At 39.2% G+C, this 26,988-nt stretch overlaps 1 long non-coding RNA gene across 2 annotated transcripts in view; it reads left to right on the top strand.

Moving 5' to 3' along the window:
* The first annotated feature begins 38 nt into the window (after positions 1–38).
* LOC103676975 overlaps positions 39–26,988 on the top strand; it is a 53,764-nt gene continuing 26,814 nt past the window's right edge. For both annotated transcript variants that reach the window (XR_572280.2, XR_005834336.1), the window contains exon 1: positions 39–525. This is a non-coding gene — a long non-coding RNA (uncharacterized LOC103676975). The remainder of the gene's footprint in view (positions 526–26,988) is intronic.

The following is a 26,988-nucleotide window of genomic DNA, read 5'->3' as shown; positions in this document are numbered from 1 at the left end:
GGAGTGGTGGAGGGGAAAGAGATGCTGAGCGAGAGACAGCGAGACAGACAGCGAAGCAGATGGCTGCGCGAGGGGGCGGGGTCCAGGCGGAGCGCGGGGAGACCCCAAGCGTCGGGGGCGCCAGGGAACCAATCAATTCCCGCTGCAGCTGCGGGGCTAGAAAACAAGTGTAGACGCAAAGGTTCGCTCCCCACGAGCTGTCCCTAGTTTACCGTACAAAATACGATTTCCTTTCGATAACGAAAGCGCATTTATAGCGTAGGTTGGAAAGCCAGCGGTCCCCAGTAACTGCTTGGGGGAGGCGGTTTGCGGCTGCCGGGGGCCTCTGAGCGCTGGGGCAGTTTGTCCCAATCCCTCCCAGCGTCGGACCAACCAGGGGAAAGCCAGAATGGGGGAGATGGGGGAAGGCAGAGGATGGGGTGAGGAAGAAAGGGGCTGAGAAATGGGAAGAGGCCGTTCTGCCTCCGAAACTGCATAATGGCAGGGAAGGACCGCCAAGACTGGAACCAGTACAAGTTGTACAGTGTGAGTATATAGTTCCTCAGGAATTTGGTGCTCTCCCACCCAGAGCTAAAGCTTTCGAATAAAACGCTAAATGTATAAATATGATTATTTATGCAAATATGGTTGAAGAACCCAATAATTCACAGTGAAAATGTAAAACAGGTAAATGTCTGTGTCCAACTCACTAAGAGGAAACAGGCGTTTATTTTTTATTTGTATTCTTTTCACCATGCACCGGGGTATTTATTTCTAAGATGATGGTAATCTGTGTGTGATTCTCTCCAGTAAAAGAACTATTTATGTAGAATGGAAATATTATAGAATTATTATAGAATTATAGAGTAGAAATATTATGTAGAATAGAGAAAGTTATTTTTTCCTCAAAATCTTAGCACCGGAAGGAATTTTTAGAGAGATTCACACGAATTCCTGAGGGCCTACCGTGGGCCACACAAATACTGATCTAAGTAAGCCTTGTTTTCACACCAAAGAACAATACTGATGCATCCCTAGCCTCAGGGAACCTACATTTTAGTAGATCATCTAGTTTCATTCCCTCACCAGATGAAAAACCAAGCTCAGGGAAGTTGCCAGATTTTGTCAGATGGTAAGGATATGAAGGGAGCTCACCCCCTGATGATTCCAAGTCCGAAGCTTCTTCCACTACTGCAGGGTGCTGTCTAGCCTACACCTGATGGCACATAGTCACTGGGTAGGTCCCCTCATTCGTCCCTGATTTTATCTATTTATTCCTCCTGCTAAGTACCAGGAAGAAGCCTAGACATCAGCTGACACCGGAAGTACATGGGCATGGTCTTTCCTCTCATGTAGCTTCCACCTCATATTACTTTTAAAACTTTTTAGAAGGTGGAAAAAGAGAACAAAAGACAAGATGGACTGGGTGCTAAAACAAAAAACAATAAAAAAAGGTGAGGTCCACTGTTCTAGATTCCAAAATAAATGTGCCTTTTTCATCTGAAAGCATTCAATTTAGCTTTCATTCATCATTCACAGAATATGAGATCTGTGTTTATGGCGTTGCGCTCCATTTTTTCTTCCTAGATTTTATATAATCAGAACCTTAATTCCACAGAAATTGAGTTTGGAATATAGGGTATAATATAGGGTATAATATAGTTTGGAATATAATACAGGGTATAATATAGTTTGGAATATAGGGTATAATAAAACAGACATAGCCTGTCATTCATTCAACAGGTATTTATTGAATTCCTATCATGTGCTGGGCATTTGGAACATAACAGTGAACAAAAGCGGCAAGAAATTTTTATGGAACTTACATTCTAGGGTGGAGAGAAAAACAAAAATTAATAACTATAAATAAGCGAGTTATATGGAATGTCAGAAGCATGTGTGAGAAGAGAACTAGAGCAAAGTAAGGGAGATGGCAGAATGGAACGTAAAGAGTACAAATGGATATGTAATTTTAAGTGGTCATGTGTGCTCTGAAGGAAGACGCAGGGTGCTATAAGATTGTCTAGTTAGGAGGGTGAAAGAAGGCCCTTTTAAAGCAGTGACATTTATGTAGAAACGGAAGAGAAAGTAGGCATTAGTCAAGTAAAGAGGTTGAGAATTGTGTTCAGATGGAGAAAATAGCAAAGTGCCTGAGGAGGGATAGGGTTCGAATGGGATTGGGAGGAAGCTCAAGAGATTAGTTTGGACATATGTTGACATGCCTATAAAACATCCTAGTGGAAAAGTTCAATGTGCAGATATAAGAGTCTGGAGCTCGAAGACTGGTTTGGAATATAAATATATATAGATTTGTGACCATTCCATATGTAAATATTTTCTGAAGCCAAGAACACATGGAAAAGACAAGAGAATCCAGAGTCATACTGTATCTTCTGCTTTACGAGGCTCGGTAGAGATTTGTCAATTCTATCCCAAAAGAGCTTAAAAAAAAAAAAAGAATAATATAATATAATGTAAAATTTTTAAAAAATGAATTAAAAAAAGAGATTGGGTAGAAAAAGAGTCTGGCTGGCAAAGAAGACTGAGATGGAACTCCCAAGGAGTAGACAGAAAACCAGGAAAATGTGGTGTCAGGAAAATCAGTGGAGATCATGTTTCAAGGAGAAGTGGTTAGTTTTGTAAAATGCTGTTGAGAAGTCAAATAAAATAAAGACTGAGATGTTTCCATTGGATTTTGCTGGTTTTAGAACAGCATTCTGTATACAGAATACAGAAGTTACTAGTTACAGACTTGAGAGCAGTTTTTACAGTACGTTTAGAGTAGAATCTAGATTTAGTATTGAGAAGTAAAGAAGATGACAGCATAAATGACCCTATCTCTATGAAGCTTGACTGGGTAAAGAGTGTGGAGAGACAAGTAATAGGTAGAAAGGATGAAATAATACTTTTTTTGTTTTGGGTTGTGTTGCCTTGAATGGAAGATATTAGAGCAAAATTGACTGCTCTGGAAATTAATCCAGTAGAAAGGAAATGGTATAAGCGAGAAAAGGAGTAATGAATGGGATGAGGTCCCTAAGATTCTAGGAGGGGATGGAGATACAGGGCACTTGCTGAGAAATTGGCTTTTGGGGGATCCTGTTGCTTTCCTATAAAGGATGGCTACAGATTTTCTAGAGGGAAAATGAGAGCATTCCCTTCTGATGGTTTCTGTTGGTCCTTGAAGTCATAGGCTGACAGTGAGGGAACGCTGGAGTTTAATTGTATTACAGAAGGTATGGAATGAGGATTGGGAAACATGGGATTGAGATTTGGGGGCACAGTAAGACTTGAGAGCAATCATGAATGCCCATTTAAGGTTGATAAATCCCACTGATATTTAATCAGCATATCAATGTTTCTCTCTCTTACTAAGTTTTAACTGAATAATAGTATCCATTACAATTGTCTTTAAAATTACCAGCCATTCATTTTCTCAACCTATATCCAAATTGTGTTGCACCTATATAGTCAATATCTGCGCAGAAGTGTAGATTGAATTGGCTCTGTTCTCATAATCCTCCCTTTCAGTTAATCCTGTGTGGTTTCATACAGGTATGTATAAACATAATGAGAAAGAGAAGAGAACTTACCATGTGCCAGGCACTGCACTGTGTGAGCCTGTGCTAGGCTTGTGTTTCACTCTTACTATAAACCCCATGGACTTGTGCCATTATCCCCATTTTACATTTAGAAATTTAGAAATTGGTGCTTAGCAAAGTTTGAAAAGTGAAATACAACTAGTGTGTTAGCTTGTGCATTGAGTGCTATCTGATTTTAGGAATCTGATAAGGTCTTCAATGGTTGTAACAAAGCGGTGGGATCTAATATTTTATATATAGTAGGAGCCTTATTAATTTTTAAATTGGTACCATATTCTGAAATTTTCTTTAACTTTAGACTTCACTTTAGTGTTCCTTATTAACTATGCAATAGCATTCACATGGAAAGATTCTTTCATAGTTAGGAAACATCAGAGTCACTGTTTATCTGATATGGAGACTCAGGGACTAACACCTGTACAATAGGAATGAAGTTTCTGGAATGTTGGAGGCCCTCCAGATACATAGGTGATTACTACAAAACCACTATAAGCACGAGTTGATTTTTAGTCACTGCTCTTCAGGCATATCAATTTTATGTTCGAAAGGGCTACCAAAGGGTGGGATACATTCTAGGTTAGAAAAGGGTAAACAAAAAGCAGGAAAACATTAAATTTTAAAGAAAAAATTGTCCCTAGGAATGCTCAATCAAAGCTTTCCTACAGTAGCATTTCCTAGAATTTGTAATATTTACCCTCCAGGAATAGGCTGAAAACTTTCCATATCAGCTCTTAAAAGAGCTGAGTTGGGGGAGGGAGGTAATTTCCCTCCCATCTTTTTTTCCAGGGGTAACAGGCGAGTAAATAAAGATGAGCAATCAGGGTTTACATTAAAAGGATCAGGTTCCCAGTCTTACAGAATTACCTAATTAATTGGCCAAGCAGAAGTGAGAATACAAAATTCATACAGAAAGAAGTTGACTTTTCAGGGTGATAGCATAGGAACCATGCAAAGGGTAATTTTTCATTATTATTTGAAAGTCATACATACTTTCTGATATTAAGTACGAGATTAACTTCCTGGCTAGAATGGGATATTTGAAGTGTGTTTCTTGAAATTAAAGTATAGAATTATATCAAACATTCATTTTTATTCCAAATGATAATGTAGTTTAAAAAAAAAACAAAGGATATGTTAACCTTTAGAAATCACTTGTTGCAGTGGATAAATCGACAAGTTTTTATTAAGCTACTGCTAAACCAGACCTCAGATAGGCCTGCTCGGGTTTGGTCTGATGGATCTTTCAGTGCAGTCAGCACTCTGTTAGGCTTTCTGATGGGCTGATTGGGAAGGACACTGACATTCCTTTGCTTAACAGATAGTTCTTAAGTGTCTACTTTATACCAGGCAGTCTGAGATAGTGCTTGGCCTGACTCTGCCTCATTGCATCCCCACAGGTAGAAACCATTACTTCCATGGTGTTCCCAAACCAAGCCCTTCAGGCGTTACATAACAGGCTTGAGCTCTGCTGCCCGTAAGTGGTCTGGGCTGGGTTCTGAATCCAGCTCTTGGTAGTTCCAAAGCCTGTGGGACTGTTTCCCTGGATACCATGCTGCCTTAGAGAGAATAAGAATTTTACGGGATGTTTTCAGTTCTCTTGGAGGTTACAGAAATGCCCAAGAGACACTAAAAATTAACCAAAGGATATGAAAGTGTATTTATGCATTGTGAGAGAAGTATCTAGGACCACATCTAGAAAATGAGAATTAGCATTCAAAGACACACACACACACACACTCTCTCTCTCTCTCTCTCTCATAGAATCTGACCAGATTCTTGAACATGGATACATACTCAGTAACTTTATCCAGAATATAGTCACCACAAACTAGATTTTGTGTAATTGAATAAAAACATGATTAAGTTGCACCCAGAACTTACCTCTACCTTCCCTAGGGACAAAAGTGTGAGTGCTGCCTAGGGCGGAGTGAGGTCACTTGGAATGTAGGTCAAAGAGCGTGTAGAACTACAGAGAGGAAGTTACATTTGGGCAAGAAATCCAGATGTGAGATGTGGCCAGGAGGTGAGATTAGGGATGGAGAGCTGCAGACCTTCACAGTGCCACTGTAAGAAGACTGTAAGGGTGCCTGGGAAGGAAGAGAATCTTAGCAGTAAATGTAGGGGTGATGACAATGGGGCATTCTTCCACTTACGGTACTGTTGGAATTGGGTTTACATTTTGGTGGTGGGTGTAAATACTTGTTAGTTTTTAAATATAAAGCAGTTTTGCATGTATTTTTTCATTTAATACCTACAGTAAATTCAAATATCAGTTAGGTTAATCCCAAATTATAAGAGAGTTAAATAATTTGCTTGAAGTCCTAACTGTAGCTGCCCCAAGCAGCCCGTTTCTTGCAGTCTTCTGGGACAGGCAGACTTTCTCACTGCCCTGTCCTGTCTCTGCCCTTGTGTAGCCTGTCTTCCACTCCCATGCCACCCTGATATTCAATAAAAAAATAGTCACTGCATGTTTCTAATTGATTTTGAGTTTCATGCTCATTGATTCAAATACTACTTCTATGCCAATGACACTACGATCAGCATGTCTTGTCCTAACTGCCAGCCCAAATTCCAGATCTGTATTTTCTGGTGCTCACTGATCTGGGCATTGCTATGTGTATATTTCTTACCACTGCCTCGAACTGAGGTTATCATTTTCCCATCCAAATTAGCATCACCTTCTGAAAGAATTTTATTAGGTTTCCTGGAAACATTTTGGACTTTCCCCTTCCTCTTTTTCCAGGCTAAGAACAGAACCAGATTGTTAGGGCTCAGTATGGCCAAACACTCTACTACCGATTAGAAATAAAAACTAAAGCAAAAAATTACCTAACAAATTAAAAGCTTTAAGCTTTTGCCTGTTAGGGCAGCCTGTAAACCTCTTTCCACCACCACCATCTTTCTTTCTTGGTTACGTGATCCCTCATGTTACCTTTTCTCCCTCTCAAATTACCGTTGATTTGACTTTGCAAAATATAAAAATAATTCAGTAGCAAGGAGCGGACTGGAAGTCTCACTGTGTGATTTACTACAGCCCAGAAGACCCCATGGATCATCCTTGTCAAGTCATGTTGATTTTTTTTCTTTCAAACATCTCTGGTATTTTCTCCCTTCTCAGTGCCAAACTGAAATCAAGGTTCTTGTTGCTTTCTGTCTGAATTAACCTCCTAGGTAGTCTCTCCCTGCTCCAGAGCATTCTATGCCACAGACATCTACCCTGTAACTCTCCTGACAAAAACTGACTTTCAGCTGCCTTCGATCTAATCCCCCCCATGCCTGCTTCCAAAATTCTTTACAATCTGTCTCTATGATCTCTAAGCAGAAGGTTATTTTGGGTTGCTGAATGGCAATATATTGAACTCTTCCTTATAATTGTGTTATCTCCCTCCTGGCAAAGAACTAGTAATTACAAGTTTTTAGTGCAACCCCACTGAATATAGTTTATAGAGAGAAGAGTGAAGAACTTTGAGATATTTCATAATTTAAAACAATTGAGGAAGCCAGTTCTCCACCAGCTTCTTTTCTTAGGGGTTGAAAAGGAGAAGGTTTCAAGGGGGATGTCGGCTGATTTCCCTCTCTGCTGAGGCGAGAACCCTGACTTTGAACGTTTTATGCCCTTTTCCAGTCTTATATGTGTGATTCAACCACAACGATAATCGCACCAGAAGGGGCAAAATGTTCCCAAAAGAGGTAGAGAAGAAAAAACAGCAATTAGTAAATAATAGACATTTCTGCCCAATTGTGTAGATAAGACAAGTTTTTCCTTTTTGATCAAAATATTTTTTCATGTTCTTAACATTTCATTTTCTCACACTAACGCTTTTTCTGGCCGGGTCTCTTGTTTTTTTTTCCACAGTACTATCCTAACCATTTTTAGTGAGTTTAAACTATATAGTGTCCGTTAATTGACTAAAGCGGGTGATGATTTTCCCTACATCTGTTTTATATTCTTTTCACCAGATGCAAAAAATATCTGCAGCTTTTGAATTTACAAAATCTGTATTATTATAATTGTGATGTTTTGAGAGTGTCCCTTAATAAGCAAAGAATTGTTATGTTTTAGACATTGTCAGTACTTTTTGAAAAGAATTTGATTTTCACTTTAACTTCTTTTTACTGATACAATTGAAAGATTCATTCAAGTTAGGGGGGGAAAACAGTAAAAAATTGACACAATATAGGCATACATCTACTTATATTGTTTTTTTTCCCTATCTTTTCACTTAATTCTTAGTTAAGAACTTAGTATTAAGCCCTTAATGCATCTTCAGAACTATTTCATGAAACATATTAAGATGTAGTTTATGTCATTGTATGGTTTTATATATATGTATATATATGTATGTATAATATATTGAATATTATATATACGTATGTTACGTAGTATATTGTTTCTATAATACATTATATATTATATATCACAATATAATTATTAGAGTGTATGGCTATGCATAAACAGAATACACTATGAAGTTAAGAATGTTGATTTCCATTGTTATCGTATCAGCACTCATAGGAACAAGCAGTTATCCTTTGAAATGATCACTTCATCAGAATAGCCAGCAGACCAATACCAATCTTCAAATCAGTTGGGGAAACATTTCTCTTTGGGATGGACCTCACAAGCCACATGAGAAACTCTGTCTGCATACTTTCTAATTGTACTTTATGAGGATGATTTTTATTACTATAAACTGCGTCACCCACTTTGATCACTCACTTTAATACTACTAACGCCTTCTAGGTACATTAAACATTTCAGTATTCAATTAACTTTCAAAATATAGGTTTATTCACAGTGCTTTTGGCTGTTTCTAAAATTAATACTTGTCTTTAGAGAATTTACCACTCCTGGGGTGAGACAGCTGTGGTGTAGTTGGACTACAGGATTTGAGGACAAGAGTTCAATTTCAGGTTCAAACAGGTGGCAGCTATGTTGTGACCTTACACAGTTGACTCAGGTTTCCTGAGCCCAAGTTTCTTCCTTTGTGAGATGTGGATAAAAATTCATATCTAAAGAGTTGTTAAGGGGCGCCTGGGTGACGCAGTGGTTAAGCGTCTGCCTTCAGCTCAGGGCGTGATCCCAGTGTTCTGGGATTGAGCCCCACATCCGGCTTCTCTGCCGGGAGCCTGCTTCTTCCTCTCCCACTCCCCCTGCTTGTGTTCCCTCTCTTGCTGGCTGTCTCTGTCAAATAAATAAATAAAAATCTTTAAAAAAAAAAATAAAGAGTTGTTAAGATAATGTATTATTGGGGTGCCTGGGTGTCTCTGTTGGTTAAGCATCTGACTTTGGCTCAGGTCTTGATCTCAGGGTCATGGGATCGAGCGCTGCCCGCATCAGGCTCTGCATTCAGTGGGGAGTCAGCTTGTGCCTCTGCCTCCCCCACCCGCAGCTTGTTCTCTCTCTTTCTCTCAAATAAATAAATACAATTTTGTTTAAAAAAAGAAAGATAATGTATTATTGTTGTTGTTTTAAGGTGTGCTTTGTAAGATGTTTTCTGTTGGGATTTGAATGAAAATAGGCAGGCGATAGGTTGAGGGTTCTGATATAACTCATGTGAATAGCCTGGGGTGGCACTTAGTAAGCTCTCAATAAATGTGGGTTTTTTTCCTTTTCATCTTGGAATAAGAGGGATTTGGTGAATGGATTTGGAAGTCAAAGAAACAAGCAAAACATTTATCAGCAGAGCTGTTATTAAATACTTTTTTGTAAAGTAAGGATTTGCAGTGAATCCATTCCTTGGGCAGAATTCCCGAAGGAATTCTGAAAGAAGCTGACCAGAGACTTCCACAAGGTCCTAGAAGGCATGTAATAGAATGGGTAATTCCATGTGAGTAGTGGTGTTTTTCTTCTAGCAAGCCAATGGCTCTCATGAAGCAAGTGGGATTATATTTCTTAATTAACGTCAATTTTAATTAACGTTTAGACTTCTACATGATTAAGCAAATGCTATATCCCCACATTTTGCTTTTCTTCTAACTGTCTTTTCTTAATCTATGCTTTTCTTTAAATATCCTACAAATCAGGGTTGTTTAATAGAAGTAGGTGTTTTGTCCTCCCTCCTTGGACATCTCACCTGGGCTTTAGTTGGGAAAGCCAGCAAAGAGAGTCAGGGTAAAGAGCAATTAGAAAAATTTGCACTGGACTTTTTTAAAATCTCACTCTTCTCATAGAAAGTCCAGAAAGAGTAATGAGCTTTTTCAGCTTCTCTCTCTCTCTCTCTCTCTTTTTTTCCTCGGTGCTAATTAAAAATCTTGTTAACAGCAATCTGTTAATTTATTTGTACCCTGAATTTCTTTGGGTAATATTTTGTTATCCATATGCAAATTTTATTTTTACAGGTTTGCCTTTTCCTCTAATTGTGAAAAAAAATTAAAAAGATAATTTATAACAATTATAATCCTCATACTGATTATTACTGCCATCATGATTATCAAACGTGAAATATGTGATTACCTCAGGAGACAGAGCTCTGTCTAGTGTAGCAGTGAAGAGTTCTGGAATCAAATACACTTAGCTTTGGGTCCAAGCTCTGTGAGGTCTGCACTGGTATCATTTCATTTTCTTGTTTGTTTATTTTAAAGATTTTATTTATTTATTTGTCAGAGAGAGAGCATGCACAAGCAGGGAGAGTGGTAGGCAGAGGGAGAAGCAGGCTCCCTGCTGAGCAAGGAGCCCAAACTTAGACTGGATCCCAGGGCCCTGGATCATGACCTGAGCCGAAGGCAGATGCCTAACCAACTGAGCCACCCAGGTGTCCCTGCATTCATATCATTTCATTTATGGGATAGATAGCAAGGCCTGGAAAAGTGAAGCAGTTTTCCCCTAGATCACACTGCAAATAAGTAGCAAAAAGTGGTCTCAAAGGTTTGGAAACTGTTTAAACACGCGCTTTCCTTACAGAGCAAGAACCTTGGAATGTCAAAGAAGGTTGGACATCAAATTCAAATCGTGTTCTCACTGTTGCAGAGGCACCATTATCACGTGACTCAAGGTTGATGTCCAGCCCAGGGCACGGCTACACTGGCAGTGTCATTTGGCAGTGGCAGCCCTTGGAGCTCTTGTTTCCTCTAGGAAAAAACACGGACTTTTAGATGAGGCCTATATCAAAAGATAGCTTTAAAAGTTGGCTTTGTGTATATTTAGAAAGGGATCCAGAAAGGTTCTCTTATAAAACTTTTCAGTGTTTCTGCATTAGCTTAACCTTATAAAAACTAGAGCTATCTACGTAAAAGTGAAAAATAAGGGAAAAAAATGAACATGTAACAAAAGAAAACTCTAGACTTTGAGACTTTGTAACTACTGGTTTGTTATATGACCAAGGAGTTCTGCATAAGGTGGGAGCTATGTTAATAAAAATACTACGTATTGGTAACTCCTATTTTTTCCACAAAAGTTTTTAATGAGAAAAGATATATGTGCTTTTTGCAATTTTTTAAAAAACGGCGCAAAAGAATATACTGTAACTGAAAAATTTTCCCTTTCATTATTCCTTCGTTTAGAAATTCCTCTACCCTCTATTAGCAGGTCATGATATATCTTTCTGGACTTTTTTCTATTCATTTTCATGCTTACAGATGTGCACATGAGTTTTACAAGTGTAGTGAATGAAATTATTCTGTATGGTCCATGTATTCTATTTTGTGGCTTCTTTTTAAAGCATCGTATCTTGAAGAACTCCCCTACGAGCACACATAGAAAGACTCATTCTTGTTAACTGCCACATCCTGTCTCAGAGTTCCCATAGAACTATTAAAATGTATTTACTCATTCCCCCTATGGATGAATATTTAGGTGGTTTTAATTTGTTTCTCTCTCATATCATTAATATTCATATATATATTTGTCCAGATGTGTAGGTATTTTTGCAGGATAGATTGTCAGAGTAATTTCGTTTCATCAGAGGTTAGATTAGTCCTCAGAATCTATAACATATTGGTGGACGTTGCTGAATGGACCTACAAAATGTGGTTGTTTATGGTCAGATGAACAGTGATGAAAATGCCTGTTTCCCCATTTCCTTGTCAAAACTGCATAGTATCTGGGATGCCTGGGTGGCACAGTCCTTAGGCGGCTGCCTTCGGCTCAGGGCGTGATCCCGGCGTTCCGGGATCGAGTCCCACATCGGGCTCCTCCGCTGGGAGCCTGCTTCTTCCTCTCTCACTCCCCCTGCTTGTGTTCCCTCCCTCGCTGGCTGTCTCTCTGTCACATAAATAAATAAAATCTTTAAAAAAACAAAAAAACAAAAAACTGCATATTATCAATTGTTCAGTTTTCTGTAATCTGATGGGAAATCATTAGCAAGGTTAGTATCTTTTCACATTTTTGATCCCTTTTTTTTTTTCCTGCTCATTCTTACTCCTTTACTTACTTATATTGGACTGTTTGTCTTTTTGTCGATTTGAAGGAGCTTTTTAGTCTTTAATATTACAGCAATTCTCCCCTTTCTGTTCCAGGTTGCGGAGACTTCCTTCCTGTCTTTCACCTCCTTTAATTTAGCTTATGTGCTCTTTTGTTGTGCAGAAAAGTTTAGTTTCTGTCAGTTGTTGCCCCTATGGCTTCGGGGTTTTCTGTCTTATTTAGGAATGACTTTGCTGCCTTAAAAGACCACGGTATTTTCCTCATGTTTGTTATAATTTTTTCAATGTTATGATTATTCATTCAGTTGGAATTTATTTTGAAATGTAGTGTGAGGAAGGGCTCTCCCTTGATATTTTTTCTCGTCTTCTACCACAATTGATTTGAAATGCTGTCATTGATTTACACCAATGTTCTCCTCAAAACATGGGCGTGTCACCGAATTGGCTCTTCTGTTTGACTAAACTATCTTCCTACTTATACACCGATAGATCTTTGATTAGTATAACTTTGTAATATATTTTGATATCTGGTAAGGAAAGTCATCCTTTCTTATTCTTTTGTTTTAAAAAGTCAATTTTCTTAGTTCTTTATTCTTCCAGGTGAAATTTAGGGCCAACCTTTTAATTCCAGAAACATTTTCTCTCTGAATATTTGATAGGGTTATGCTGAATTGAATATCAATTTGTATAAAATTGACATCTTCATAATATTGAGTTTACCTTTTAAGAACGTCAGATGTCTCTGTTTTCAGGTCTCTTTTACGTTCTTAGGTAAAGATATAGAGCTGCCTTCATTATATGCTGTGTAAATTATTCCTTGATAATCTATTGTTTTATCTCTCTCCTATTGTCTTACTTATTTATTTTTTTTACTGAGGTATCATTGATATATAAACATGGTGACTCAATATTTGTATACACTACAAAATGATCACCGTAATAAGTCTAGTACACACTCTGAAGTGATCACCATCGTAAGTCTAGTTCCCATGTTTCACCAGACATAGTTGAGGTCAATTAAGATTTAGTCTCTTAATGTATTATTAACTATAACCAGCATGCTATATATTATATCCCCTGTTGTTTTTAAATGGGTTACTACATATGTGCTACAAGTAGGAGCATTTGATCCTAATATCAGCATAAAGATTAGAAACCACGTCTTCTGACTCTCTATTCAAGGCAGCTTTTTCCTACAGTCCCATTCTTGTTGCTGTCTGTCTTTTAAAGGTAACTTCATGTTGAATGATGAATCTGAGTGAAAGAAATATCACATAATTCCATAAGTCCCTGAGTCACAAGGCATTGGAAGAATAGACTCTTATATGATTAAAATTTCTTAACTTCAATTCTTGTTTCAAATGAGTGATATGTATGTTGATAGAGTGTCTGGAGGTTTATTTTTAACTTGTTTCTTTAAAGGATTCACATAAGTGAAATCTCAGCAAAAAAATTTTAATTTCAAACTTCACCTACAAAATAAAGTTATGAAACATCATCCCATCCATAAAATTGAAAAACATGATACTTATAATTAAGCTTAGCTTTTGTGTGTTATTTAGTATGGTTGCAAAGCAGAGCGTTTGATCACCGTCAACACTTGACAAATTGATGGGAGTTTTAGCAGCTCTCAGGACACTGACTCATCAGGTACTTTGATGTTAGGACAAATCTGCAAATTTCAGTAAACAAATTCGATATCAGCATTATTTATCAAAACCTAAAGTAAGGGCAGTAAATGCTTAGTGATGTATCGGAACACTTTCTACAGGAGGAATGCCTGATGTATTGTGTCCCTTGATTATGCAAAGGTCTCTAGACACTTTCTTTAAAGTAAGTGGGTATGTATGCTACTTCCATATTGCAAAGAGAACGCTGAAAAATTTAACTACCTCTGTATCATTTTTCTCACTTAAGACAGTGCCTCAGGTACGATGCCAGTGACGCCTGTTATTAGATCAAATGTAAAAATTAAAAAAAAATGAGATGTGTAGTGTAGTGAGCTCATTTAAATGTTAATCCAGTCAAAAATAGATTTAGTAGATGATAAAAATGGGATTTGCTCTAAATACAAAAAAGATAGGAAAGGCACTAACTGAAAGGATCAAAGATGAGGGGAGCTGGGTTGCATAGAATGGAGGCCTGTTGAAGAGGGAAAGGTCACAAAATAAAATAAAGAAGACATGGTTTGTCTTGCCTCAGGAGGTATCTGAATTTCCAGTGCTGGTGGAGATTGTCAGCAAACGCTTGAGAAAGTCAACGTGCCTCATTGAAGCTGTATGTGAGGATGAGGGTTCTGACATCCTTATTTTGAGAGGTGGCTCCTACCTCAATAATGAGTCAGTTATAAGTATATTGTTTATAAGTATATTGTTTATAAGTATATTGTTTATAAGTATATATATAATATAAGTATATTATAAGTATAATGTTTTTCAATTTTATGGATGGGATGATGTTTCATAACTTTATTTTGTAGGTGAAGTTTGAAATTAAAATTTAAGTGTGACACCTGTCAGTTTTCAGAAGCCACATGGAGTCTCCCACAAATCAATGGTGGGACTTGGACAAGTCTTGTATCGTAATGAAATCTTTAGGTCGCTATTCAGAGGAGTCTCACAGAATTTTTTTGGTTCCTACTGTTGGTGTCTGCGGCTCTTCTCTGGTGAAATGGATCCTGGGAAGACGTGGTGCAGAAGGTGATCCAGTAGATGAAATAGGATTCCTGGTCTTTGTTTTGCTGTCCTTTATCCAGTTCCTCTTGACAGAAAATGTATCGTTTTAAAAAATGAAATGTTCTTATTTTAAAAATGAAAATGTTTAAAAGAATTACATGTAGGCTTCAATATCTCTACTTTTTGTCCCTTGTTCTCATGGCTCCACACACACAGCCCTTCAGCTCAGTCAGGCAAGCATCCACTCTTTCACACAGCAGCTACACCGGAAATGAGAGTAGTTGGGATCTGGTGCCCAGACAGGAGCTGGAAGTCGTTGTCTCAGGCTGTCCGTATATCAGCTTTTCACTGGGGAACTGATGCTTCCTTGGCTGACCCATATCTTCTCAACTAAAGAACATTTGGAAGGGAGCTTTGCATCATGTAGCTTGCCTGGTTGGCAATTTTGTTTTTTTCTTAGCCAAGAAGCAAAGGGCTCATCAAACCAAATTTGACCCTTCAGCTCTACTTGGAAAGTCATGGTGGTTGGTATAAGAATCAGCGAAGTCTTTGAAGTTCTTTGTCATGCAAGGCAAATTATAATTTGGTTTGTAACTGCAATGTGAGTTTCTTTTTGAGTTGCTTGGTATCCTGGGCACAGAGTTCCCCATCTTCCGTAGCCAGCGTCATGGGTATTTTTGTGTTATAATTACATGTGAATTTCATCTTCCTCTCACTAGGTATATCTCATCTTCTATCGGAATAAGTAAGCCAAGAGAGTACCAATGTAGTCTTGAGCCAGATAAATTCAGGTTACATAAGAATTAAGTGATTATTGAGAAAGAAGCATTTTGTTACCCTCATATTGTGTTTTTATAACCAGTAGAGCACCAGCGATGGAGATTCTTGTAATCAAATACGATAGAAGTTACTAAAAACCCGAGTCTTCCTTAGATATTACCAATAAATAGAAATGGATATTCATTAGTCAATCAACATAGATTTACTGAGTGCCTGTGAGTTTAAAGATTTTAAAGTACTGCTTTTAGACTCTGTAGTGATGGCAACAGCACTTCCTAGAAGCTGGAACGGGGTAGCATTCTTACCGAGCCAGATTCAGGTGTAGTTGTAGGGAATCATTCCCTAGGGAGAGTCAGCTCACCTCTTCCACTCTTGCTCTTGGTCATTGGCCTCACACGCTAAACACCGACTTCCTGTTATACTCATGAATAATAGAATTGTGAGGTACTCCTGAATTTTTAAGTTCAAGTGCTATTATCGAAACTCATGCAGTACACCATAACAGTGAGTGATCAACAACTAAAATAAATGATTAGTATTCTCTACTTCTATGAAATTAAGAAAAACTGTAAGTTAAGTATGAGCCTGTATGGTAAGAACTGCCCTGTCCTTTAACTGCCATGAGATTTTTTTTTAAATGCTTTTATGCCCTTTCTAGACCCACTATAGCCCTGGTTAAGTCAGCCTGGGGTAAATTCTGTGTTGAGGTTTTTTTCTCCCCCCCCCCCCACCAGTGCACAATCCTCTGTATCAAGAGTCAGCAACATTTTTATGGAAAGGGCCAGGTATTTTAGATTTTGCAGATAACGTTCATTTCCTAGGCTGCCCTAATAAAATGCCACAAAATACCTGAAATTTATTTCTTTTGCTGGTTCAAAACAACAGATATTTACTCTCATACAGTTTTGGAGGCTCTGATGGAGAAACCATTCCATGCCTCTTTTCGAGCTTCTGGTGATTCCTGGGCTAGTAGACGCCTCATTCCAATCTCAGCCTCTATCTCCACGTGAATTTTTTCTTTCTGTGTATCTGTGTCTTCTCCTCTTTTTCTAAAGATACCAGCCATTGGATTTGGGGCCTGCCCTACTCCAGTATGACCTCATCTAAACGTAATTTCATCTACAAGACCTTGTTTCCAAATAGGTCACATTTTGAGGTTCTGGGTGGACACAAGGTTTTGAGAGATACTGTTCCACCACCACAGAGGGCCGTGTGGTCCCTGTTGGAATTACTCAACCCCGTTGTAGCATCAAAGCAGCCATAGACAATATATAAATGAATGAGTGGGCTGTGTTCCAATAAAATTTTATTTCATGACACTGGAATTTGAACTATTGGTGATTTTCCCATGTCATGAAATGTTGTTCTTCTTTTTGGTTTTATCCAATTATTTAAAAGGCTGTTCTTAGTTTGTGGGTCATACAAAAACAGTGAAGGGATGGGGTGGGAACAGCCAGATTTGACCCACGGGTCATAGTTTGCCAGCATCTGATGTACAGTCCTGGTGGGCAGACAGAGCTAACTGTAGGGTGATTTTTCTTCCTTCTGCTCATAAACCAAAGGGCCAAATTTGAGAAAACCTGTTTGTGATTTGCATCAAGCAATTTTTGTTAGATAGCTTTACGTTTCAGCGGAGAGGAAACCGGACTGATCAGTAATGATGCCTGTTTGGCAGCATCAGTCCCGGTGTGCCTGCCAAAGTCTTGGTGAGGATTTTGTTGTCAAGATTAAGAGGTGATGCAGGCTTAAATGAGGAACATGACCTGGAGTCCTTATGTTGAAGGATTAGAACATTTCCCTCACGGACTCGTAGAATTCCCTGTGCCAAATGTTTGAGTATGCTTCTGAGGTGATTTTAAATTAAAGGCATTTTGTGACTCAATACTACATGGCATTCTGATGAGATGTTGTCAATCCCTAGATACCCATTCAAGGCCAGATATTAGATAATACTCTGCACATCTGCATTATCTTCTAATGCTAAGAGTTGCTAAATCATCCAGGGGCAAAATAAATCTCAACTTTCTGATTTATCGTGCACGTTGTTTTTAACCAGATTTTTATGATACCCTTTTTGAAATCATTGTTGAAGATTGTGATTATACATATGCTTTTTCTAATTAGAAAACCAGTGCATGATCTTTTTGGAAAATTTAAATGATGCCAAAATGAGTAATATAAAGAGTGAAAGTTTCCTATAATCCCAATTCCCAGAGATAATTTCTGAGATATTGATATTTATTTTTCCAAAAATTTCCACCCCATGTAATTGTGAAAGCAAATGAAAAAGTACACTGAACAGTTATTTCCCATGTTTGAAAGAGATTTAGGGACAAAGCACATGGACATAAAGAGCAAAATATGATTAGGTATATAGATAGTCCCCAACTAACAATGGTTCGACTTCCTATTTTTGTCTTTATGATGGTGCAGAAGTAGTATGCATTTGGTAGAAACTGTACTTGGAATTTTGAATTTTGATCTTTTCTGAAGCTAATGATATGCAGTACAATACTCTTTCATTATACTGGGCAGTGACAAGAAGCCACAGCTCCCAGTCAGCTATGTGATCCTGAGGGCAAACAACTGATATCTGTACCAATACAGTCGTTCTGTTTTTTCACTTTCAGTATGGTATTCAATAGATTACATGAGATATTCAACAATGATTATAAAGCATGCTTTGTGTTAGATGATTTTGCCCAACAGTTGGCTAATGTGAGTGTTCTGAGCATGCTTAAGATAGGCTAAAGTCAGCGTGATGTTCTTTAGGTTAGGTGTGTTAAATGCGGTTTCAACTTAAGATATTTTCTTAAATATGGGTTTATCAGGGGGTAACCCCCCCCCCCCGGTGAGTAGAGGAAGACATGTAAATACCTAATTATGCATTGAGCTCATAGTATGTTGATAATAGGTTATGAAAAAAGTCATATTTCCTGATCTTAAGGGATATATCTTTTGTTTTGTTTTTGTTTTGTTTCCACTAGGAGGAGAATGACCCACTATAAACAATAACTTACACGTGTATATAGTAAAATCGTGTTATTCAGAAACTTATGCCTTGGGTTTGGCAATGAATCTTTACTCTCTGTTACAGAGACTCTAAACAGGTATCCACCTTCTTCAATGACATTAACATTTTTAATGAGGTTTTACCATCAATAACACTATACCAGTAGAGGTTTTATCCAACTGGGAATTGAGAAAATCCTGTGACGTTGAGTTTGATTTAGGGAGAAGTTGACTGCCAGGATCTCAAGTGGATTTCAGTTATAACTGGTGTGGTACACGCACTTAGTAGCCCAGAACAGAATGGTTGAATTATCACCATTCTTTGATGACATGGAAATCTTGTATACAAAAGTGGATAGTTAATCCTCCACTTGTACACGGAAGTGGGTGATCTTAACACTTACGATATGCCTAAAACTTGCCAACATGCTCTGTTACTAGTGTCTTAGGGAATAATATGGGCTTTGGAATCAGGCAGAGCTGCGTATGACTCCTAACTTTATTCTCATTATCTGTGGGGCCATAAGTTACATAAACTAAGTCTGAATTTCCTTATCTGCAAAATGGGAATAAGCAGGACCGACTTTGTAGGATCGTCATAATTAGTATTAATGTGAGTGTAAAGCGCCGAGCCGGTGTCTCACATTTAGAAGGAGCTCAAAAAATATTATTTCTTTTTTATTGCTACTATTTGAGAGATCTTTAGGTGATCCAGTGTAGCTCTCTTACTTAACAGGAAGGAATTGGATTCAGAAGGCTTATTGCCCTTAGGTTACTCAGGTCATTGGTGGCAGTTTTGACACTTTGATTCTTACCCCAGTCTTCATCATTCACTCACTCATTCATTCATTTATTCATACATGATTCATCATTTATTATGTAGCCATTAAATTCCAGGTCTTGTGCTGAAACTTGAGAATAGAAAGAAGAATAAAATACAGACCGTCTTGGGAAGCTTACAGTCTAAGGGAAAACAAATGCATAAACAGATAAATTATTGTTCAGTTTTTTAGACGCTATCATGGAATTATTTTATACATATTTATTAAAAATGATCGAAATAGTCATCTGACTTAGCTTTGGGGAAACATGAAGGCTTCATAAAGGCAGCATGATATTTGAATCTAGCCTGGAAGCACGTAGTGAAGTGTTGAAAAGCAGTTCAGTGCGTGTATGTGTGTGTATGTGTTTGGGAGGGCGATGATGGTTGGAGGCGGTGGGAAAAACAGCCTATGCAGAAGTTATGATGGGTTAAAGCGTGTGGCATGTTCATGGCAGCTTGGATAGTTCTATGTGGTTTAGGTAGCGGGAAGAGGTGAGACCAGAGCATGCCACACAAAAGGGCCTGTAAGGTATAGCCCCTCTTTTTCTGCTGAAATGCAACCATGCATTTTGTGGTAGCTGGAGTACTAAGAGGAGTTAAATGTACCTATGAGGATAAATGAGTTTTTGTGATAAAACTCATTGGGAATGTTTTGGGATAAAACATGGTCCACCTTCAAATTAACAGGACTAAAATAAACATTTGGAACCCCAACTGAACAAAGAAATTCTGTGTAATGGTTGACTTACAGATAGTAGGCACTGAATAAATACTGGTTAAATATTTTTATACGGTGTCCTGTTACCCTAGAGTTACTTTGATATGAAACTTAAGGACGATATAATAATTACCCAATTCTGTAAAGTCCAATAAAACTTTATTGGCTTGTATTACAGTTACTATCATTATTTATTATGTGTATTGTATTATGGTTATTAACTGACCATTACAATCTAATTAATGTAATTTGGCTCATTTTTGTGGGACTTAATCCAGATAAGTTTGCTTTTGGTGGTTGCTAATTGGGTAAGGGGACTAACCTGGACTGTCATAACTATGTGTCCTTATTTAATTACATCATATTTCCATGTTTAGTTGAAGTTATGTCTCTTGCGCTCAGTATCTTACTACATTTATGTATACCTTATGTGAATAAATATTCTGTTTTTTATTTTGTTGAGGTGATTTATAGAAGTTTTTTGTATGTGTGTGATTAAAAAATTCCACCATGTGTCTCTTTTTAGTGCAATTTAAATTATATCATCTTTGGAAAAATGCTATCTGTTTTCAGTATGTTATTCTAGGCCCAATATCCTAACGTAACCGTATTTCCACATTTCTTCATATTTTGTTGATTCAGTGATTTGCTTCTTGTCTTCTCAGTTTCTCACAGAGTTATCACTGTGGCATATTTATTGTACTGAATTTACTCAGCAAATCTTGTAACTTTGTTGATATAATTCCGAATATGATCTGATTATAGAAACATTAGGCTTTGTTTTGTCGAAAAGGATTTCTTATTTACATTCTCCGATGTGTAACAGTCAAGACCATCCACAATTCAGAAATAAGAAAAGAGAGAAATAAGAAAAGGGAGCTGCTCAGAACTTTGCTAAGTGAGGGGCAGGGGTAAGTGAGTAGTGGATGAGGAGGGTGGAGTAAAGAATGAATTTGAGGGTTTAGTTGAAGAGAAATGGTAGTTAAGGGGGCCTCTGCTAAAATTTCTGCAATTGACTTTTTAGAAACTTAACCAAACTACTGTTTACTTCCTGGGTCATCTTTAATGACTCTAAGTCTTACAGGATTTGCTCGGTCCCTTGGTTCCGTTAGTTGAGAAACTTTCTCAGATAAAACGATAACTGCACACAAATATAGTATCTTAAGGTCTTAGAAGTCTTTTGAAAATAGAAGTAGTTATTTCCTAAACAAGTCACTGAAGAGATGTTTCTGGAAATTTCAGTAGCTATGGCAACCACTTTAGGCCAAAGTATCAGTCAGCTTTTGCAGCATAAAAAAGCACTCCAAAATTTAGCAGCTTAAGAAAATAACATTTATTATTTCTCATGTTTGAGGTTAGATGGTCAAGGATGGCCTCACCCACTGTCATGTCTAGGGTGCCATCTGGGTGGGTTGGATGATTGAGGTGGCTGGGGACTTTCTCCATGTGGCATCACCCCACAGGCTAGTGTGGACTTGTTCATAAGGTTCCAGCAGCAGAAGAGGGCAAGTCCCAGTGTGCCTTTTTCACATCTGCTTGAGTCACATCTTCTAATATTTTTTTGGTCAAAGCAGATCATACAGCAAATCCCAGAATCCAGGGTTGAAAACGTAGACCCCACTTCTTGATGGGAGGAACAACAAAAGGGCTCACACACAGTGCTTAGAGGAATTCTGGTCAGTTTTTAAATTGATCCCAGCCCGTCATTGTAGAAATTAGTCTACATGTTCAATAAGAGGTTATAGCAGTGAGCATAACATGTATGGCTTCAAAAATCACCACACTTACACACAATGTTTGCTACAAGCTAAGCCTGTAAAATTTAGGGAAAAAAAGCTACTTATTTAGAAGGCTGAATTTAAGAAGAGAAATAAGAAAATCCACTAACATTTCTGTTATTTCAGTTTACAAAGCATGTTCACATACACTGCTTTTTAAAAAATCTTCCAAGCCCTTTTAGAGGTAGGTATTAAATCATTATCTTCATTTCATAGATGTGTAAAGTGATGCACATTGTGTTAGGAATCTTACAATCACTTACCCTGTAAGAGAAGGGGGTTTTGAATTTAATTTTTTTGGTGGTAAAGCTACTGGCCATGCTTCCACGCTGTACCCAGGAGTCTCTGGGGTGCCCCATTGGTCATGTAATGCAGCAAGAGACAAATAAAGGTAATTATTAGAAATCTCTGTAATTTTTAAGCCATACCGCGTATACATCATGCTGTCATTCAATGAAAAGTCTGAAGATCTGTAATTCTTTTCTTTTAGGGAAAATTTCTATATAAATAATATGCTCATTAAGAACTTGGTGTATTCTCTCTATCATTCATTTCTGGAGTTTGTTAATACTTGTATTCAGTTATTTCCACATTACACTTACGTGTTTACTGAATTTTACAAGAATTGCTGAATTTCACGCTTTTTTCTGGATCCTAATATTAATAATGCCTGCATCCATTTTACTGTAAGAAAGTGGTTTATCCTATGTCTACACATACACGTGCACACCTATATACTAAAGTTACATTTATGTATGTGTATGTGTGAACATATGTGTATATATATAACTTCTTATCTTTTATTTTACACCGCACAATCATGGTTCTGCAGCAGAACCTGTGGACTTTTCAGGCTTCTGATATATAACACCAGAGAGAAGTAGGTTCCCAAAGGCTTCTTTAGTGAGAAATCAGCATTCCTTAAGCCCGCACGGACACAGAGTAATTGGAGAATACTTATCCTTTCTCATCTGCTTTTCACTGAGATTATCTCATGCATGGGCTAGTGACCCTGGCCGTGGTGCAGTGTGCAGCCAGCATCCAACACCTTCTCTGGCACAGTAGGTCACCTTGACAGAATGACCGAAAGAAGTTCTAACTGGTGAATCCCCCTGAATCTTCGGTGACATTAGCTGGCCTTGAGCTAGCTGTGTAAATTTTCTCAGCCTCTTAACTTACTTTCCATACTTGGTGGGATTGCAAATGAAGTCATGTAGGTAAAAATCATTTGTAAACCTCTATAAGATACAGAAACACGAACTATTAATATAAACATGACTCCTCAACAATGCACCAATGAGAGAGGCCACCATAATTATTTTAAATTCTTAATTATTAAGTTTAGAAAAATTCAAGGATTTTTGGAACCACTCTCTGTACCTTTGCTATATCTTTAGGCTTAACAGTACTTGAGAAATATCCCAGGTCTGGGAATAATCACAACTGCTCTTGATTGCGCTTGGCCAGGAACTTAGTCTAGTGGTGTAATTTTTATCCTTAACTTCTTCTTCTTTTTTTTTTTTTTTAAGATTTTATTTATTTCACAGAGAGAGAGACAGACAGCGAGAGAGGGAACATAAGCGGGGGGAGTGGGAGAGGAAGAAGCAGGCTCCCAGCAGAGCAGGGAGCCCTATGCGGGGCTCAATCCCGGGACCCTGGGATCAGGCCCTGAGCGGAAGGCAGATGCTTAACGACTGAGCCCCCCAGGCACCCCAATTTTTATCCTTAACTTCTCATTCCCATCACTGGGCCTTACCCAAAAAGAGGATGAAGAGGGCCTGCAGAATCTCCTCAGGGGTCTGTTCAAGAGGCAATTAACATTCCTACCCAACCATTCTTTGGTTGCTCCCTTCCCACTGCTGAGTACTTAGACCCCTCCTTGCCCTTGGCCTGGATTCTGTGAGCGAGTCCTAATTATATTCATGGCCTTGGCTTTTAGGCTGAAGTAACCTTTGTGACCAATTTATGGGCTATTTTCAAAGAAATTTCCTAGTGTTTTACAGGGACTTTATTTACTTTCATAAGACCTCATCAATGTATTCATTATAAAGAACCACATTGGTTTGCTTTTCTACTCTTTCCTTCACGCTGCGACCTCTATAGGAAATTACATGGCAGGCAGAGGCTTCACGCAGAGAAAAGATGTCTTCTTATTCAGTGGAAGCAATTTCTGTCTCATGTGTTACTTCGACTGTCATAACATTCTCAGGCATGAACTTCGCTCTCTTGATTAATATTTATAGCCTGCTCTTTAGGTACCTGTAATGTCAGCGCCTGTGGGGGTGGGAAGCACAGTACACGCGGGCGGGAGAGTTGATACAGTCTGTTAATACATACAGAGACCAGGGTCATCGAAAGATCCCACTGTCAGAGGAAGTCCTGGGACTAATTCTGGCTACTCCAAGGAGTTAATTGCAGGTGGCGTGACCCACTGGGCTTGGGGCAGAAGACCCCGGCCCCTTGATGTAGTATCTACTTGCCACTGCTTTGCCCTGTGACTTTGAGGAGTTCCCTGACGTTTGATACCTTTATTTCCCCAACTGCAACGTGGACTGAAGGACTGTCTCCATGGAAGTTGTTATAAAGAGGACAAGTGGCATGCCTGTGAAGCTGCCTTCGAGACAGTCTTCTGTTTGCAGAAAGGTTAAAACGAGAGTATTTTCCTCTCCCTGAAAAGAAGAAACTTCCAGGAGGAGCTTGTGATGACAGGTGCTGGAAAGGCAGGTCTGCGCCCTTCACTCTATTGGCTCTCAGAGACTGCCCGTCGCTGGCACAACACAACAATATTGCAGATCTCTAGCAGATCATGATACAAGATCTGGACAGACTTGAAGATCAAAGGAAACAAATGCTTGAATATTTACTTGGATTGAGAACTGCTCATGAGCCATTTACATAAGCTTTTCTAATCTTTGTTCCTAAGTTCCAGGTCATTTTTGATCAATTGCCTTGTGTTTTGTATCAGTTTTCATGGGTTATTAATTCATTGTTATTTATTCAGTCAACACGTATTCTTGGAGAATCTAGTATATCTAAGATATCATAGAATGCTATCCAGATTTTAGGATTCAGGTCAAATGCTGCCTTCCGCATGATTTTTTTTTTTTTTTTGATACCTTCAGTTGCAGGTGATTTTTCTTTGCTCTGGTTTCCTACTTTCTAACTTTCTTATCGTACTTACCATGTGATGAAGTACATTTACTTCCTATACTCTAATTCTTATTTATCAAACACCTTTACAGATAACTCAGTAAATATGCAATAGAAGATATAGAAAAATAACAACAGTATAAGACCATATATGATGTTATATGAGCAGATGAGTGGTACAGATAATAAGTGTTCAGGGAATTAGGAGAAAGTGAATTGGTGAGGAGGGACAGCCACTTGGAAGTGGGCAGGTAATGGATGGGGGTGGAGTGGAGGCCCTTCGGGTAGAGGAAAAGCATTAGCACACGGCACAAGTGGAAAAGAATCCATCTTTCAGGAGCCGGGGAAGATGAGAGACAGCGAGTAACCCCTAGAGGATGGGACATGGCAAATGTCAAGCTAAGGCAATTAGATTCTTCTGAAAGCAGGGGCTAGCTCCTCAAAAATGTGTGAGCAAGTGAGTGACAAGATCAAGGAGAGATTTTAGGAAGGTTTCTCCAGTAATGGTCTGCAAGGTAGTGCGCAAGCGTGGCGGCAGGGAGAATGAGAAGACTTAGTTACTAGTGCAAGAGCGTGTGAGCGCCTTGGCACAGGGACGAAGGCATGAGGCAGCGGGACCAGAGCAGAAGAGGGGACTGTGAAGATCACAAAGAACAAGGACCAGTAAGAGGGCGAGACTGAGTTGAGGAGAAGGAAAAGGGTGGAATAGAAACTGATTCCAAGTGTTTGTGTTTGGCTGACTTGGAAAATAGTGATATCATTTATAACAATCAGAAAAGCCATTTTGGAGGGAAACTAATGCACTCAGCTTTAGACCCTTCAGTTTGAGAAATACACTGGAACATACGGGTGCAGAGGGGCAGGTGTTCCAAGTTCCGCCTGGAGCTCAGGAGGGGGGTCAGAGGTAAGGAGGTAAACACAGATAGTGTCCTGAAGCCACTTGCTTTTGTTATAAGCTTCTTGATGGCAGGACCGAATCCTACCTGTTTTTGCGGTCTGCCTCTCTGCCTGTGAAGCGCCTGGTGCGTATAGACATCTTGTGAATCGCGTCTCTGGAAAGCTACCTAGAATCCAGAGCAGCTCTGCGCTACGTGGGCCTGTGTTCCAGGTACAAAGAAAGCACTTCAATGTGGCACAGACCCATAAAATATTTAGGTAACAGTCTCAGTCTTCTCCCTCTCCTGGGAAATGCTTTATGAGTACACGGTACCAAATTAAGTTTCATAACTTATTTTAAACATAAAATAGGTTGAAAGGCTTTAAGGCAGGATGCCTCAGTTAATGGGTATTTTGTACTTGCTGAGTTCTCAGGTCCCTTAAAATTCTAAGAAATCTGTGTTTCTTGAAGTCGGTAAAAAAAAAAAATAGAGCTTAGCTAAAACGACCAATCGTTGAAATACTGAGAGTGTGCATCACACCACACCCCTCTGTCTCTTGCCCCACGTTTCTCCGTGAAGTAATCCAGCACTGAGAATGCTGGCCCAGCCTTGCGAAAGGGGACGTTTTGGTTCAACTGCTGTCGCCCCGTAGTGTGCTTCTCCGCTCCCAGCCTGGGAGCGCGGGAGCGATGCAGCTTTCCACGGGCGGAGGGAAGAAGTCAGTTCTCGGAGGCGCTGGACAGATGCCTCGTTGCTCCTGGAGAACTGTGCGGCGGCCAGTGCAGCTGCGCGCCTGGTTACACGCTGACCAAGAAAAGTCCCTTTCTATGCCCTGATTTCTGAGCCCGTAGACACGGAGGCACCAGGATGTTGCAGGGATTGGGGAGGCACTCTGCCCTATAAATATGACCTCCGGATTTGCTGCCCTCCTTTGCTCGAGCCTAACCTACAGTTTACACTGTCAGGCCTTCAGGGAGAGACTCGCCCGCCCCCTCACCCAAGCTGCAGAGGAAGAAAGGATGGTGGGGATGCTAGGAAAGGAGGGCCTTTTTTGGTTGCGCTGCAGCGGCTGGGGGACGTGTGGCACCGCAGCAGAGCCCTGAACTAGGACACAGCAGGAGGTCTGCTACTTGGGAGCTGTTTGACTCATTTCAAGTCGCTCTCCCACTCTGGGTCTCCACTTCGTCTTTGCAAGACGGGGGGGGGGGGGGGGGGGGGGGGGGGGGGGGGGGGGT

This window comes from Ursus maritimus, unplaced genomic scaffold, assembly GCF_017311325.1.
Source record: "Ursus maritimus isolate PB19 unplaced genomic scaffold, ASM1731132v1 scaffold_13, whole genome shotgun sequence".
Taxonomy (NCBI): domain Eukaryota; kingdom Metazoa; phylum Chordata; class Mammalia; order Carnivora; family Ursidae; genus Ursus; species Ursus maritimus.
Note: the sequence above shows the minus strand (reverse complement) of the source record. Positions and strands in the feature narration are given on the sequence as shown.